The sequence below is a fragment of the Molothrus ater genome, chromosome 4, assembly GCF_012460135.2.
Source record: "Molothrus ater isolate BHLD 08-10-18 breed brown headed cowbird chromosome 4, BPBGC_Mater_1.1, whole genome shotgun sequence".
Taxonomy (NCBI): domain Eukaryota; kingdom Metazoa; phylum Chordata; class Aves; order Passeriformes; family Icteridae; genus Molothrus; species Molothrus ater.
Genome location: NC_050481.2, coordinates 29,217,759 through 29,232,183, shown reverse-complemented (window position 1 = coordinate 29,232,183; position 14,425 = coordinate 29,217,759).

The following is a 14,425-nucleotide window of genomic DNA, read 5'->3' as shown; positions in this document are numbered from 1 at the left end:
TGTTTTACAACATGAATGCATTTATTCTTATGCTCACCCTTGCTCTTTAATTGAAAACCTCAACAGCCTGAACTTGAGTTTGTGTGTGATCTACAAGTCTACCTATTGCCACTGCAGTCTTGCAAAGTTATCAAAGCAAAATACTGGGGAAATGATCTAAGAGCCCTTGCTGCAGGGAAGAGCTGTGCCCTTAATTTCAGCTTTGTTTTCAGAGAATTGAGAATAAAAGAGAAGGCTCCATTCCTTCAATACAAATAGGGTTTTTGAGGTTTTTGTGGTTTTGTGGTTTTGGGTTTTTTTAAACATGCAGTCTTACTGTTGTTTGTTGTAGGAAACATTGCATTTAAGCACAGGTTGGCAAGGAAACCAGGCTCTAATGTGTTGTGGGCCAATTCAGACACACAGTCAACACAGATATACATGTATCCTCTACAGCCCAAAATAATAAAACTGGAGAAAATTTAATCTTCCATTGTTATTTATGAAAATGGTACTTAAGGATTTTTTTTCTACTTTTGATTGGATGGAGGAGTATCGCATATAACCTGGCTCCTGGAAAAACTAGGAAGTTTATTTAATTTAGATAAGAATTAATAATTTCCCAAATCTCATTCATATCACTCAAACACTTTTTAAAAATTGCTCAAATCTAATTCCTCCACAGGATTGTCAACTGACAACCCAGCTGACAACTTTTAGAGAAGTATTATTAAGCAAACAACACCCTTTTTCATACTCTTCACATATTACAGCAGGATGAGAAGCTTGCTCCCAAGAAAAGAATTTCTCAAGCTTTGTAGAACAAAATGTTCTACTTCTAAATCACATGAAACCTACAGACAGCTAAGCAATTTAATTCACGAGTATTTGCAAATTTCTCTAAAGCATAGAGTACTATTAGTCTTTGGATTATGGATAGGGAAACCAACACAAAAATAATTAAGTTTCCCAATGTTCTCACAGCAAAACAAAGAACACAACTAATAAAAGTAACAACTACGTATCTGGAGCCTAAAAACACTCTCTGCTAAAGGGTCTCCATGCTCCTGATTCATGGTGTTAGTAAGCACATGAAATAGTTTATGCAGTGCGTTACTCCCGAGAGACAAGTCCCTTTTCACTTTTTAGAGAATCTCATAGGTGACTGTTTCCTGCTCCACACTCTTGCCTGGTTCTTGGGAGCTTCTCAACAGCTGTCTGCCCTGGGACCTTCCTTATCACTCTTTGAATTACAACAGTCATCTGATTTGCTTTCAAACCTTGTATGATAGGAATATATATCTGTATCATCCACTTCCTCCTTTAATCCTGCCCTAAGCCTCAGGTCTGTTTATCAACCGCAGCATCCTGAGGTACCAGACTACATTCAGTGTTCTTTTCCACAGTCCATCAAAGATATGAATTGACAAATCCTCCCAAATATAAAGAACTAAAAGCATGCTGATGGCACAACTCTGTTCTCCAATGTTTGCTGCTTTTCACCTAGACCATATTTGCCTGGAGTCTGTTAGGTTGTAGCTGCTGTTCAAAAGCTGCTGCATTTTCTTTGTGTTCTCATACAGGCCCACCTTGCCAATGGACTCGGTCAAGACAGTTGTCCACAATAGTAGCCAGGAGAGATTAAACAGGTGAGAATGCTACCTTTAAGCAGAATTTCTTCAGGCTGAATCTCTGATCCCTTAAAAAGCAGAGCAAACTGCTAGGGAGGGTGTCTGCTTCATGTACTCTCTAGGTGCCATTGTTCTGCTGCTGTGCATTAAAAGATGTTCTTGGTTTCCCATTCTTTGTGTCCTGGAGTGAATGAAAGCAAGCCAGCAGTGCTTTATATCACCCCTAATCTAATTGGCCTTATCCTCTCTTTCACTTGCAGGTAGCTGACTATCAAACACTATGTGCCTAAAATGCACACCTCAACATTTTTCTGGCATATTTCACTGTTTGTTTTTTTTTTTTCAAAGCTGTTTCCCTCTTCAGTTACAGAACTAAGAGAGCGGAACTTCCCAAACAATAATATGAGCACCCAGAGGACCTCACAGGTGTTTTCCAAAACAGGGTTTGCCACATTTGCTTTCACCATGTTTTGCTGTTTGAAAAATAATTTACTCACCATTATCTGAAGTGATGGAATGAAGTGGTTTTGAAGCAATTGGTCTGGGTGGGAAATAAAAAATACTATTTAAGAAACAGACAAGACACTACTTGTTTACACATCTGTTCAGAAACAAGCTTTCACTTGCTCATTCACACCACCAACCTTGACCCATTGCTTAGCAGTGCAGTTGAGCATAAGTAATTCAGCTACCTGACCAGCATGTTACTCACCATGAAAACATTCATGACAGTGCCTGCCACTTCTGTTGGCCACTAGGAAGTAACCAGCACTCCCAATTTCTATCTTAACTGTGGTGCAGGTGGTGCCTTAAATTTCTATTAATTTATTAGGATTTCAAGCAATGCTGAAAGCCTCATAACCTCGAGTTGTGTATGTATCTATTTAGTGATGGTTTATGGCAAGAATATATATATATATATATATATATATATATATATATGTGTATATAAATACTCTTTGATTATTTAATGCTTTCAGTTAATAAAATGCACATTTTTTCCAAGATTCTATATATTCTTGGAAACCTGTAATCTAGCTTTAGAAAATGTAATAGTTTGAAATATTGGGTTCATAAGTTCATTTGTCACAATGCCAGAAACAACGTGGCCCATTAACATCATGCCCATACACATCAAAGACACTGTCAAAGACTAGAATGACTTGAGTGAGATGCTGAAACATTGCAAACAAAGTGAGAGTATGCTGTGCTCCGACTACCATTAGAGAAATAAAACACTTCTTTCAGAAGGCAATGGCACTAACAGTAAAGAGGCTGTGGACAGGCATATCTGAGAAAACTTTACAAATAATAGGGATAGTAAAGTAAGGAATAAGTTGCTTAAACTGTTCCCAAATGCCTACAACTATCATGCTACTTCCATAGGCAAATTCTTTTCAAGAATACTCAGAAAGCTGAACCTGTTATGGAGAAGAGATAAAAAAATCCAACCATCTCCAGCCTTTTCTGGGAAAAGTTCCAGTGTAAGCAACAGCAGCTCCTTGCCAGTTTACTCTGCCTGCCTTATGACTCCTTGTTCCCTGCTCCACCAGTCTCCACTATGTGTACCTTCTTTTGGTATTCAGGCATCCCCAGTCTCATGCCCAAAATGCAGGCCGTGTCTCTCTGTGTCCTTCTGAAGGTACCTGCTCCCAGCAGTGCCTTAAAACTGGGATAGGACTATGGGGGGGGGGCAAAAAAAGTTAGCATTGATGCTGAGGTCTCCTACCTTTGAGGTATGGAGGAGATATGCTGCCACTTCAACTTGGTTTTCTTTCAGACTGTGTCCCTTTGTGACCTCCTGGTAGCACTGCCTTGCTCTGACAGTAGAGTCATGGATATTACCCCAAGCTAAAGTGGGAGGAATAACCTTTTACTTTGCCCTGTTGCATATCTTGGCTTTAGTTGGTGTTCCTCAGCAGGAAAAACTGATGGGCTATCTCTTAATATCCCATTCAGCCATATTTCCATTATTCTCTTCTTCTGTGATTTACTAACAATAAGTTAGATTAATAAAAACTGAAAAAGAGACCAAATGGAAGGAAAAATCCCTAAAATAATTGTGTGGACGAATTAAAAAGAGGAAAAGGAAGAAAATCATTATTATAAAGAAACACAGTGGCCCAAACATTTAAACATGCCTGTTGAAAATTTGCCTGGAATCCTGAATTTTTTAAGTACTGAGTACTTTTCATCTGCCAGTAACTGTTACCTTGGTACTTGCAAGTCCTGTCATTGAATTAACTGCTCTGAAAAACAAGACCTATTTCTTCTTTCCAGTGCCTGAAGTGCCTGATGTGGATGCAGGTGTCTAAATTTAGGCACACAGACTTGAAAAATACAAGTGATTAGTTCCAGGGTTAGTTCCCAGATAGATTTACTATAGCTAGACAAAAATCCACAATCCATCTGCTTCACATTTTACTAGAAAAGTAGACAGTTAAGAAAAAGCTGGTTTAGTGAACTACTGGAGAGTCTTCACCCTGCAAAACCACCAGACCCTGGAACATCTCCCAGGTAACAGATATCTTGGCTTAAATAACATAGTACTACTCTGGTCTTTCATAGTAATATGAGGCATTTTTTATAATTTTAGTATCACATATCTACTCTCACCTGTGTATGAGAGCCTGGGCAGAATTAGAAAGAGCTGTGACCACTGGATTCCCATTAAACAAAACTGTGGCTCCAGCCCCCTGTCTTTGAACCTTGCTTTGAACTATGCTCATAACATAGTTCACCTTGCTTTGAACTATGCACCAGACCTGTGCTACTGGAAAACTCTCCCCTAAAAACCTTGTTTCAGCCTTAGATTTAAGAGGTTCTTTTATGCTCTCTAGTTGTAAGGATCTGAGACATGCAGACCTTCTCCCTTCTAGAAACAGGCTTCAAGTGCTTTGAGATGCAGATTAACTTGGCAATGTTAACAAGTGTGGTGCATCTTGCATACTGCTATATTAATATAGCACTGCTGTGCTATATTAATTACCAATAACAATTTACAGCCCTTCAAGAGGGAAAACTCTGACAGATCAAGCAACCCTGAAGCATTTGAGGGTGAAACCAACTGAACCTCTCCATGACAGCAAGATTATCTAGGGACCTGTCTGATTTATGAAAAAGTTACCTGTTAGAAATAGAATCCCACCTTTTTATTCAGATATAACTTTACTCTGTACTGCGGGGTGTCTGGCTTGGTGCTCAGGAAATGAAAGGAGCCCTGGTGCATTTGCCTGTGCTCCACAGGAGAATATTCTGACTGAAGAATCTCCTCTTGTGGAGCTTCTGTCACTGACTCACTGATTCCAAAGTGCAATGGGAAACTCTGGATGGGGTCAAATGCCAACTAAGAAAGCTTAGCAGCCTATTTTATGGTGCTATTTTTTCAGGAAAAAACCAAAACAATAAGGGATATGAAGAGAAAGCAGCAATGACATAGGGAAGAAGCATGTTGAACTCTCTCGACTTTGAAGACAACATTTTTTAACCCTCTTGAGGAAATGCCTACTTTTTCCATCCCATTTAATAAGACTGATCACAGAGAACTAATTTCTGCTAGGTAAATAGCAACTGGTACATCAATTTCCTGCCAGCAGCTGCAGTTTCAACAGTTTCAGTCTTTCATTCAAATGTGTGAATGCTTTGTTTAAATTGCACATTTCTCATTTAGTGTACCTTGAAAATACATGCTGTCACTCATTCAATCTCTGAGAAGAGTTTGGCTGTGCTGTGGCTTGCATAAAGCAGCACTGGAGAGAATCACTCAAGCGGGTAAGAGGAGACATTAGAACACACACAGGTAGAGCTTCTTGGGAAAATTTAAAAAAAGCTTCTGCCTACAGTTCTGGGGAGCAAATGAAGCAGAAGTTCTAAATCAGCTCACCAAATCCATCTGATTTCTCTCAAGGGTTAAAGGCCAACAACTCATGTTAAAAATAAATTATTGCATGGACTGAAGGGTCTTGAAAAGATAAAAGGTGTCTCTTAAAAAAAGTCCAAGCTGAAAGTCTTAAATGTAGCAATGAATTAGTACAAATCTTCAGAAAATTATACCTTGCTTAACAGTTCCTGTAACTAACCTTTCTTTTTGTCCCCAACTGCTCCATTCTATTGACAGGAAGAAACTAGGATGCCATTTACTTAACCTAGCTAATATTTCTCATTTGTAATTCCCAGAATACCAGTTCTCCTCCCCTCCAGCCTGGGAGCCATGTGATTTTGTGTGTTCATACCACTGGCTGCTCTGGGGATTCCAGACCTTCTCATGTACTATGCTGACATTTTGCAGTCAGCCTTTTTTTGGAGCCCAAGAATAACTTACAAGAGGGAATATCTCTTGGATAAAACTAGGGCTTTTCAAAAACTCCCAAATGAGGATTTTTATGGGTTTGTTGTTTCTTCCCCCACTAGGTAATACCTGCTCATGGATAGTTCATCTTTTTACAGTAGTAGTCCAATTGGAAAAAATGTGCAGATTATGCTGCAAACCATTCTGTTTTCAAAACAGTTGCTCAAAATAAAACAAAATTCAAAATTTAATTTACATTTGAGTTAAAAAATGCCTAGTTTCTCTATAATAACACTGTTTTAGGAAGGCATTTCACAGACTTTCTCCCCGAAGTCACAATTCTTATTTTTGCTTTAAGACAGGACAGACTTTAAAGACATGATACTTCTTACAAAATGAAAAATCCAGTTTCTTCACTTTCAGAATGAATCTAGTTATTAAAAATATGTGGTGTTTGCCTGCTCTTTTTCTCCTTTGATGTGTACTGTCAACATGTGTATCCACATTATGGCTGCAACACAATGCAAATCCTGGAAGCCAGGGACTTGGTTAACCTACCAGTATTGATAGCTTATCTGAAGTCATGGTTCATTAAGCATGGAGTTTGTGATCCTATGAAAGGGAGTAGCAGTTAAAAAGAGAGCATATAATTAGACACATCACCATGACAAAACCCTTCAGTACACATCCTTTTCCTTTTTTTCTTTCTAACATGTTAACTAATATATAAGTGTTTTTCTAACATGTAGATTTATACTGTGTCTGATTTCAAGCAGCACCCCAGCATTTACCTACCAGACGGCAGAGTTCCTGGGAAGAACTAAGACTGAAGATCTGATAATCTGACCTCCCAGAAGCAGCATCACTTCATGTTTCAGCAAGAGCACTGCACGCAATGCAAGTGTGAGTAGAGCTCACATGGCAGCTATGGGTGCACTCTGCAAGGATGCCATCAGTGATGTTTCAGTTCCAGATGAGTAAGGAGGATGCTCCTTCCCAGCTACCTCACAATGTCTTTTCACACAATTGGTCAGCCAGGGAGAAACCCTCCATATTGGAGCAGATGGTTCCTCAATCAGTTGGTAACAAACTCAAAAATACAAGTCTTCCTAAAGCATCTCGCACTGCTAGTATGAACCAGACAATGTAAATCTCATGCTTTGAGCATGCAAATCAGTCATGGATGGAGATGTGCAGCTCAGAAAATAACTGAAAACACAGCCAAATCACTAGTTTTGCTTAGGAGAAATCACATTTAGTAAGAAATCAGAATTATTTCTGAGTCTGATTTTGTCCTTACAAGAGATTTAAGAGAACGTTTGATTAGCTCAATCGTATATTCTCTTAAATTAAGAGAATTCTCTCAATTAAGTTCACTTTCCCTGCAAATGCCTATCTAGAAAGAGGTTTTTACAGGCCAACAGAAAAGGAAAATGTTTCTACAGATCCAAAGGTTCTTCCCAATAACAACATTAATGCCATGTTCACTGTTAGTTCAGAAGCATATGAGATGAGGGGACGTGGAAAGTTAAGCATTCAAAATTCTGCCACTAGTAGGTAGAAATAAATTCCTTTTAATGTATTTGGGGATGCTGGACAAAAGTAGCTGCCAAGTAGTTACTAAACTTCTACAGACACATAATTTTTGCAAATTTAAGTAGTGATTCAGAATTACCATGGAATGAAAGTACCATTCTGTAAAGATCAATTGCTTAGCCCCATTGCTTAGTCTTTCCAGTCATTTGTTAACTGCTGCTAACAATTCACTAAACCTTAAAAAACCCTAACATATTCTAACATGAGAGTCAACAAACATCTACACAGGGAAACTAAAAACCCACAGGGCCAATCTAAAAAGGGAAAATGTTTTCTACAGATTCAAAGATTCTTTCCACTAACATTAATGTCAAGTTCAATACCATTGCTAAGATGCACATTCTCTCTGTCGGTCTCTGTGGAATTTCATTTGTGCATGTCAATAGGAAGAAGCTTAGGAAAAAGTTTTTAGGAAAAATGTTTTTTCTTTCTTAATTAAAGATGTTTGCTACTTCTGCAATGGAAGATGGGTGCTGCAGTGCCCTGTTACTCTTAGACAGCGGCATTAAACTCACTGGAAAGAAATCCTGGAACGACTGCAACAATTTTGCTCATTAGAAGAGGAACAGCTTCCATCACAAGAAATACATATTGGTAGTCAACTGGAAAAGCAGAAAGAAGATACTAATGCTTACCAAACTCACACTGGCAGTTTTTTTTCCAGTCAGGCTATATATTACTAGCAGGTGTTGCAGAACACAGCAAAGAATTTATCTTCAATAAAATTTGTTTCAACAAAGTTAATTTGGTGTACAAGTACCCTAGCAACCTCAACAATCAACTGAGAAATCAGATTAATCTTTTTAATGATCAAAATTAAAAACCATGAAAAACTTACTTTTCTCATATTTTTCATTTGTGTGGAACAAAGAACTGCTGAATGTGCAGATGTGTGAAGAAGGGAAAGGATTTTAATATTCCAAAATTCCTAGCTGAGAAGTATTAACATGGTGTTACAAAAGCGTGTCATGATCTCTAAAAGACTGGACTGAACCTCTCTGAAGAGAAGAAAAAACATAGATATGAGTCTGACAACAAATTTTGGCAGCTGTCACAAGCCTAGGTAAAGCCCTCATATTGCCTTCATAGCTGACATTGCTAAATACATCTTGCTGCATGTAACATAACCAAATCACAAAACAAAAAGGTTTATTGTCAACAAAGCATTTTTTTGTCTAAAATGACATGCCATCATTAGCATCCATGCTGCTAGCTTTGAATGATGTGTTACCTACTGTTCTAGCTACTGAGCAGAGAGAAAAATGGGAGAGAAAAGGTTCCCTACAGTTCTGAATTGATCCTATAGTCTGCCCTGGCACACAGAAGGCAACCCTTTTCAGACATGAAAATTGATCAGGCCTTTCAGTCTTTAGTTGCAAGCATCAGATGACTTCCACTTTGACCGAAAGTCCCTTGGGCTGATTTAGAGGCTGAGGTGCTCATGTCTGCTGGAGATGGTTCCATTAGTAAGTGTCTCTTCAATATTAAGAATGACTCCTTCCAGATCAAGCTGTGTGTCTTGCCAGAGAGTGCTGTTGGCAGCAGCAAAGGACTGATTCAAAACCTAGGGGCCCTTAATAAAGTTAAAAAATAAAGCTAAATACATACGTAAAAGCCAAGAGGAAAAAACTCATCTCTTCTGGGCACTTAAATAAATGATTCTCTCATGCTACAACACCAAGTTGGAGTGTCAAACTAAACTGATTGCTACAGGCCTTTTACTCTCAAACACAGCACTACTTAGGATAAAAGAAATGGAAAATTCAGAGTACACATAAAAGTAAAGCCAACCCATTTTCTTACAGTTCTTAGAATCATGGTGTTTTGATTTATTTTTCCACCTAACTTTCTACTAAATCACTTAGTGGAAAAATACAATTTTCTATATCTCCTTTCTTTCTTTATGGCACACCCAGTCATGGCTTGCTGTCATCAGTAAAAAATTCCACTGGCCAGTGGTACTGAACAGCAGCTTTACTTGATAGGGGAAATAAGTACCTGTCTTCTGCAAAAGAGTCTCATTCTAGCTTCAAGCCATAAAATAACATGCATTTCTGAACTCTTTCCTCCAAACATAACATTGCCTTTCATATCGTCCAGTCATGTGGTTGTCAAGCACAGAAGTCCTTTTCACTCTTTTGTCTTCCCCTACTGTTCACAAAAAGCCAAATATCTTTGCAATGAAAGATCTCACATTTGGCTGCATCCTGAGAGAGCTCTGTAATCTCTCACCAGCATCCTGGATTCAGGATGTCAGCTCTCACTGAACCATGAAGGCAGCTTAACAGCAAACTAGATTCTTCAAAATACTGTTTGCATATAAGCCCCCCCCCAAAAAATCAATGGTCTGCTATTCCTCAACAAGATATTTCTCTCTTAGGATGCAATAAGTACTGTCCTGTTCCTTTCGATCTGTAGAAAAACTTTTATATACAGTTCAGGCACAATAGATAGAAAAAGTAAGGCAAACTAGTATTTTTTTCCCAATTACCAAATCAAATTATCTTCTGTCTTTACTGGTTATGGTAGAGAAAGCTACTTCTGATTCTGAAACCAGAGAATCCAACCAATTGCACAGTGCAAGGAAGACTAGGTAAGAAAGGGCCTCTATTCCCAAGAGACAATTTTTTAGCCCTATTTATAAAACAATGAGGCTATAAATAAACTAGCAAGAAAAAAAACAGGAATTTTAATTATATTTGAATAAATATTTGGCTTCTCCTTTGGCAAAAGGTCTCTCAAGGAAAAAAAGAACATTCATAGATACAAAGCAGTAGCTTGTGCAGTGGGTTACATTCTGAGTTTCTTAGTTTTCAGGCCTCTCTGAAAGATTGCTTCCTCTTTGCCAGCCAGGCCTTTGATATGCTTATCATGCATTTAAAGCTATTTATGGATGGATATATAATCCTGTCTAAACCGATTAGAAAAAATTAAATCAATCCACCAGCATCTACTATATTAAATCATGTAGTCATTAGGAAACATTTCTGGAACACCAAACCCACCCATTAACAATCTTTGTTGGGGGAAAAAAGGCTGGGGTAGAATCCCAGACAAGTTGTCCTTTCTCTCATTTCTGTGAGAGAATTTAACAAGCAACTGTTTTCCAGCAGTTGACCGTGAAATGGATCATGTTTTATTTATTCTGCACAAATGGCAAATCAGAGCAAAGTGTAGCCTTGGGATTAATCAGTGGGCTTTTATCACTGGGGCACTGGTTGGACTTTGGTTCCTCTCAGAGTGCCTACAAATCACTCTGATTAGATGCCTGTCTGAAACATACATCATTTGACTTTGCTAGCTTCAGGCATAATAACTGGAAGACTGTATAAAGGAGATGAGCTTCTACAGGGTGGGTCACTAAGGCTTGATATAAAGGGTGAAAATTAGTGTGTCTGAGAGAAGGCTAATGAATAACAGCCAGCAATGCTGTGAAAGTCTAATATAGAGGGAAAAAAAAGTTACAGAGCCTTGAAACATTGAACTGTCCCATTTCCTGGAAAAAAGGCCTGGCACATTTACAGCTGAGTGCTGGTGGTAGTGCTGGGGGTCTCACAAATTGCAGCTTTCCCATCTCCACTCAGCGGAAGAAAAAGAACTACTATGGAGATGAATCAAAATTCAACACAAACATTACTGGAAAATTGATATTGGTTAAGATAATTTCTAATTTATGTAATGATACCAGCTCACTTCTGTATGGCAGGGAGGAGCACCTGGCCTAATGACCTGGGGACATTCAAGCTTGCAGCTTCAGTCATATGTCAGTGACTTGGTCTTTCTGGGAATGTAGGCAGAAGAGGACCTTAACACGTACCAGACCTGAAATGAACATGTGCATTTTCTGCTCCCATTAAAATATGCCCAAATTTGACCCAATTCAAACACATGAAACATCCTCTTTCAGATATGCTGAAGTTCCACCACAGAATTTAAGTTTTTCTACATTCCATTTATATTGTACCTCTCTCTCTCCACTGAGATAACATGGGAGGTTCAAATCTCAGTTGCTTAATTTTCCAGTTCCCAAACCCAGAAGCATCTCTACATTACCTGCAGAATAGATATCCCTGCTGGGGTGCTGTGCAGCTCTCCATGATGACTCTTCACACAGAGTAATGATTTACTGCTGCTACTGTCAGCAAAAGCAATACTAGTTGCAATCTGATAGTAACTGCATCAACACAAAATAACAAAGGCTGTAAATCTAGCCCTGAAGCTTTGGATTCAAACCCTACATAGCAGGCCATGCATCAAAATGGTTTATTGAAATAGTATGTACTTAATTATCTGAAATGTACTTCATTTGATTGCTACATGATACACAAATTTGCAGAGTCCATTTCTGGCATTTGGGTTTCCTGACTTGGCTGTATATGTTTTTCCTGCTTACACATACAGATCCTACACTGTCTATGAACTTAAAAAAAATACCTTGGGCTCAATCTGGATATGAGGTATATATTAATGTAAACCATTTTCATTTGGAAAAGTAACTATTGCAGCAATATTACTTATTACCTCCTGTGTGAACATGATAGAAGTGCTTTCTGTTCCCTTTGCATATTACTCATTTGATTCCTTTAGCCTCTTGTCAATACCCAGATTCACAGCAGCTGCTTCTGTTCACTGAGCAGAAAGGAAAAGTATTTTTCTTTGAGGATGATGTGAACGCTGTTTAATGAATCATTCAACAAGTACTTCTGCAGCTCAGTCATCCTACAGGCCATATTAGACTCAGGACCCTTGAATCTATAGCCAAAATAAGCCTTAGTATAGAATGTCTTCTGTAGTTAAGATAAGCAGTAGCTTGCAAAGTATTAAGGGAAAATCCTGTACTCTGATCTGAGGTATATTATAATAGGATCCACTTAATATTCAATAGAGTGCTTTCAACACACTTTCATTTTAAATACAATTAATGCATTGCAATCTCATATTTATCTCTCTGGAGAGCCTAAGAATATTTTCTCCATTGTACTGTAAATGGAAAAGAATCCTTCGGTGTCCTGACACATTCCTTTGGAGATTTTCAGTGCTTTAAATCAAAGCACCAAAACAAGAGTTTATTGTAGCAACCCAGAGGGAAGCATCATCTCCAATATCCTGATTCTCTGCAGCTGCTCATTCAGCAGGGATGCAAGCTGGCTACTAACACTAACAAATGTGGATTTCCTTTGGAAGAAAGACTATCTATATGTCCACTCTGCATATTCTTTGCATGTAAGAGGTATCCATAAAAATTTAGGAGAATTTATATCCACATGCACACCTACTCATATATTCTCAAATTTTATATGTATGAAGTTTTCATTACAGGGGAAAAAAGTATGAAAGGTGAAAAAAGGCCATCAAGTTGAAGAGTCAAGGGTTCAGAACAGGCAATAACAGAAGTCTTAATTCAATTCCCCTGTACATAGAGGTTATGATATTGTTACCAATTATTTGTATAGAATTTTTCAATTGGACTCCTGTCTCATTTGCACTCAGGATAGATAAGAGTTCAGGGAGTGAGTTGTTATAACCCTTTGGTCACTTTTACCCTAATTTTGGCCCTTGGCCTTATTACTTACCCAACAGTCTTTCCAATGCTGGCTATAGAGTAGCTAATTTTCTCTTGGTTTTTCCTACAGTATTCTCCCCTAAACACCTCAGCTACTCCAGTCAATTTTGTTACTGTCTCCATTTTTCAGACAAAGCAACCAAGGTACAGCAGCAGAAGCGAAAACCGCAAGAATTTATATCCTAAATTGATAACATAAACTTTTATTTGTCTGCTTATATAGCCTTTTAAAAAAACTTTGTATTTCAAAGCAAAACTCCAGTAGACATCAGCTGTGGTTGTGAGAACTCAGCACTTTTATAGCACTGAGTTAGGTTTGTAGAAAGTTAGATCTATAATAAGTGACAACTTATAAAAATTTAAGAAACTTCCTCAAATTATTTTGTGGCAGATGCAGGAAAAAACTACAAGGGAGAAGAATGCCATTTATTTGCTTTTTCCATGACATCATTCTCCTAATAAACCCTTCATTCTTTCACCACACACCTCATTTTGCAACAGTGAATGATAACATTTTTATTCTATGTATTTAATGAGGCTAGAGCCTTTTGGAGGAAAAAAGCATGTAATAAAATAGTGCATTATGGTGTTTATGCACATGAATATCAATTTAAGATTGCAGAGAATACCAACTACAGTATTTCTTAACTTTTGGCTTCCTAAGTTTTACAACATTACCATTGGTTTAATGTATGAAATCACAGTAAAAGTGCCTAGGCTATTAATATACCTTTCTTTATACAGAACAATACTTAATAGTGAGAGCTCTAGATATAGTTTAGTACAAGCTTCTGCTGCTTGAATTTTAATGACGCCACAGAGGTAGCAGGCCATTATTTCTCAGGAGACCAAGTTGTAAGTGTGTTTAGAAGACCTTTAAAGTAGATTTCATAACCATTTACTAGTACTAGAGGATGCTAAAATTGAGAACTCTCCAGTATTTTCACGTGTCTCAGGTTTCAGGAGGAATATACTCTAATTTATTGCTTCCTTCTGTACTTCTTAATCTTTCTTTCACACTTGGCATGATGCATTATATGTGTGAGGGGAAGTTTCAAGAGAAGTTCTGATCAATCAGTGTAATCCTGGGACTGCACATATTCAAGGACATTGGGGCAGACTGAATTAATACAGCTTGAGTAGTGCATCTTTCACAAAATTAAAAATTTTAGATCTTCCTACAGAAAACAGAATAACAGATTTTGCCAGCAGTACTACCTATAAAGAATCAAACATTCTACTTATCCTACAAAAATTAAGAAATCCAATGTAAGAAAACAGAGAGGCATGTTTTAGTGTACCCAGATTTAGTTATTTTGGGATTTCATCAGGGATGACATGAGGTACCTTTGCTTTTCATCCATGTGA